Here is a 4575-nt window from a genome sequence, read left to right as displayed (position 1 = left end):
AAAACCAATCCTACTTGATGCCTAATATACGGGAATCGTATCATTTTCTACATTCAAGGTTGAATATCATGATAGTCATTTGTGTAGATATGCCCATGTATGTCTGATGGACTGGAGGTAAGATATGTGAGGAGATTGGTGGTAGAAGTGATGTTTTACGGAATAATTATTCTTCAGTTTTTCCTTCCAATTTCAAGGTTAATGAGTTTTACCTTTAAAAATGTGAAGAATACAAAGGTTTTGTGCATAAAGGCTGCTGTGCATCTATTTGTGAAAGCAGCAATAATCTAAGCTAGTTTGCATTATGTTTGCTATTGGATAGTTTACCACAAGCATCATTGTTGGGGGTGGGGGCAAATTTTACTAGGAAATATAGATGATACTTACTGATAGTTTTATTGGCTTTCGTTCAAAACGCTGGCTGATCCGGCCCCTTTAGAATGAATGAAAGAGGGCAACGTCAAAGGTTCGGCCCGGTTTTCAGTTGCGATGTTATATATGATTTTGTTAACAAATACATAGTATGTAATATTGATTAGCTGTTTGTGATATAGTTTGGAAAATGGTGAAAATGATCTTGTCAATTACTTTAAAAGTACCCTTTACTTTAATTATATAATATTACAATTATTCAAATCTCGTTATCGTACATTTTCTTTATAACTTCTGTTATCGAATCTGAAAATGTCATGATTCATATCTGAAGGGAAACATATATGTTTTTTTTTTTTTTTTTTTTAAATCGGCAAGTGGTTTGTTAGGTGTTTCTCTACGTGTCATGTTACATCCACAGCTACTCACAATTTAACTAGAGGTTTCACATATGTTACCTTCATTTTAAGATCCAACAAATAAATAAATAATATGTCAATGAAGGTCACTGGATAGTTGTTTTAATACTTAGAATACAAGATAAATCCCATTGCAAATCTCTTCACCGCTAGGAGACCGGCAAAACACCAATGTTTGATAACACTACTGGACCTCTTTGAGTTGTCCGTGTACAAATCGCACCATACAGAATTGACGAAAGGACGTTGCAACTAAGACTTCTCAGCACTTACACTATCATCCCTAACATACAGTAAAACTCACCACCAATACCATTATGAGTATCCCTCCTGTCCTGGTGATGCACAACATCATGTGACCCTGGGTAAGAAACCTCAGCACTATTAATGTCCTGCATTTAGTAAGTATAAATACAAATATTTAGACATTTTGCAACATGAAAAAGCGTGCAGCTGCATAATAAGTGCATACCATCTTCAGAGTAAAGCCACTAACCATGGCTGAAAATCGGATGCAATTATTTTCCATTGCAGTCTTGATATCATTGCGTATCTACTGTGCTCATGATAAATGGCGAGATTACAGCTTGAAAGAAGGGCACTTACCCGCACCCCACTTTTTACCAGACTTTAGGCTTGAATTTAATCCGATTGTGTTGATAATTTGGTTGGTGAAGACAAGAATATTAACAACTCTGCGACACTTTTATACTGATTTATATGTCATTACACAGGATTTAAGAAAGATCGACCTATTGTATCGATTCTTATTTAAATCCATAACACACTAAAGTACTAGCTTAATACTACCTGCACCAATGTGACAACACCATATAGGCCAATGTCCTTTAAGATTATCCATTTTGTCTTTATTTGAATTTTGAGAGAAACGCTGATATGTAGAAAGTTATTAAACGGTTGCCATCTATGAGAGTGTCAACATACGACATCCAGCCTTTCGTAAAGATTGATAATTTCCTACTTTGTATGTCGCTTACTAAATCTGGCAACATTTTATGATGATACCATCATGACATTTTCAAACACACAAGTAGTAATGGGTAATAACCTATAAATATCGAACCACACTACATCTAGGGTTTTTCTGAAGACAACAAAAGTTCTCAAAAGTGAAGGAAACAGCCCATAGGTCCACGATTAACACCAAATCCCGTCTCTGCTCATGAACTTAGTTTGTGGTTACTGAGACATGGTGAGATAAGCTGTTTATCTATCCCCTATCCAATTGAAGTATGTAATGCTACTGATAAGCAGAAGTAGATGTGAATCTAGTCCGATGTGGAGCACCTCTCAGATGTTCCTGCCAAGTTACTACAACCTACCTCACAGCCCCAACCCCCCCTTCAGTCAACAAAAAAAAGATCACTTAGAAGCTTTCCTTGAGTAAACTTTTTTGATAATGTCTGCGTTATGTAAAATGTTCTTAGGAAGAATGAAAATCTAGTCTTTATAATGTTGAAGTGGAGTAAATAATTGTGAAACTTTTAGTGTTTGTAATTGTTCAACACACATAACTTTACAATATATATGCTACATATAAGTTTAATTGTACTGCTTATAGTACGTGTCTAACTCACCCTAATGTGTTTACCTAATTATATATTACTGCAATCAATGTCAAAATGTAAATATCAACTTAGGTTTGTAGATGTAGAACCCGTGACATTTTGGCTGTACTTGAATTATGAAAAAAACACTGATATATATATATATATAAAGTTGTTAACCGGTTTGCAATCTATGGTGTCAACGGGCGACGTCCAGCCCTTTCATAAAGATTGATCATTTGTTACATTGTATGTCGCTTACTAAATTTGGCAACATGTTATGCAGATACCATAATTACATTTTCAAACACAAGTAGTAATGGGAAATAATCTTAAATATTGAACTACATTACATCTAGGGTCTTTTTGAAAACAGCAAAAGTTCTCAAAAGTGAGAGAAAGAGCCCCTTAGATCCCTGAGGCAGGTTTACCATTGCCCTTACCTGCTAAATCTAAGTTTGTGATTACTGGGATATGGTTAGTTAACCTGCTTATCTTCCCTTACCCATTTGAAGTATATGATGCTACTGGTAAGCAGAAGCAGAAGTGAATCAAGTCCGGTGTGGAGCGCCTCTCAGATGTCCCTGCCATGTTACTGCACCCTACCTCCCAACCTACCTACCACCCTACCCCCTCCAAAAAGAAGAAGATAACTTAGACACTTTCCTTGAATAAATGTTATTACAAATGTCTGCTTGATGTTAAATGTTTAAGAAAGAATGTAACTCGCACAAGTCACCAAATGTACGAACAGCTAGATAGTAATATTACTTACTGAATAACTGAATCAACCCATCGTTGATTGACGTTTCTATACATACAAATTTAGTCTTTGGTATGTTCATATGGAGTAAATGTTGGTGAAAATTGTATTGTTTGCAATTTTCCAACACACATAACCTTACAGTATATGCTACCTATAAGGGCACTCTGACTTAAGCATGTTTATCGCTTAGTTTCATTGTTATGCTTATAGTACGTGTCTAACTCGCGTTAATCTGTTTATCTAGTTATATATTACTGAAATCAATATCAAAATGTAAATATGTACTTTGATTTGTAGATATAGACCGCGAGACTAACAGAGCTGTAAAGGCCTCTCCAATAGCTTATTCCGCCAATATTGCTTGGCTTGATCACACGCATGCAACACATGTTATTCTAAGTAGTAACGTGCGCAAAATGAAAATGAGTGGTAGAGGCAAACTCCCACCTCCAACGGGAGAGGGGTGGGGAGGATTTGTTCGGTCGGGACTGTTTACACCACACCATTTAGTCCATTCCTCATGGTGTAACTCCCCAACCCCGCCCTTTTCAACCGTTTGCACACAATAAGCAGGAGTTTTTATCGGACCACAACCATATATCACCACAATTAACGATACGTTATAACAAACTTTTTGAACAACACTTTGTTGGAAAACATTCCCAACATGCTCAACCCTATATGTCTATTGTAACCTATACTTAATGGGATTCAGGAAACATTTATTCTTAGCAGTACGCTTAAACTACCGCTCCCAAAAGCAATTTCACACTGTGATTTTTCCTCAATATACAAGCAATGGTTAAGGATGTATAAACTCACTTTAGCTGTAGGTATCCCATGATTGGGTTATGGTACACTCCATGCTACCAAGATGCATTGGTATAAATACAGTATTGTTTTATTGTGTAAAGTACTAGGTGTTCCTCTCACCCACCTGGTGATATTCTAACAATTTTTCTTCGTAGAAAATTAAACATGGACCCAGTTTTAGTAATTTTATTTTATTTCACTCATTTCTGTTAATGACGAAGGCATATTTAAATCTTCAAAACATATTTATGTAAATATAAGGTCAAACTCAGCTGGCCAATGCACATGGTCATTTTGAAAAATGTTCTCCCGATGACGTTTACCATTAACTGTAATGTAATTGTGTACTCATAAATCCCTGGTAAGAGACACTTAGACGTGAAACTACGAATTTGTATTATATACTATCTATCTCCATATTACTTAGCTTCATAAAATATATATTAGTAGATTCGCACTCTACTGAATGTTACACTTAAAGTTACTATGCTGTCTCTCTTTATTTCATAAATGTAGTATTGTCCCTAAATTGTAGCAATATTTGATAGTGTTATAGGTGTAATCTGCAGTTCCTGCTCTGAAAGATAGTATTGAAAAGTTACTGGAATTAGACCCCGTGACAGTGACTTTACGCCAA

The sequence above is a fragment of the Apostichopus japonicus genome, chromosome 16, assembly GCF_037975245.1.
Source record: "Apostichopus japonicus isolate 1M-3 chromosome 16, ASM3797524v1, whole genome shotgun sequence".
NCBI lineage: Eukaryota > Metazoa > Echinodermata > Holothuroidea > Aspidochirotida > Stichopodidae > Apostichopus > Apostichopus japonicus.
Note: the sequence above shows the minus strand (reverse complement) of the source record.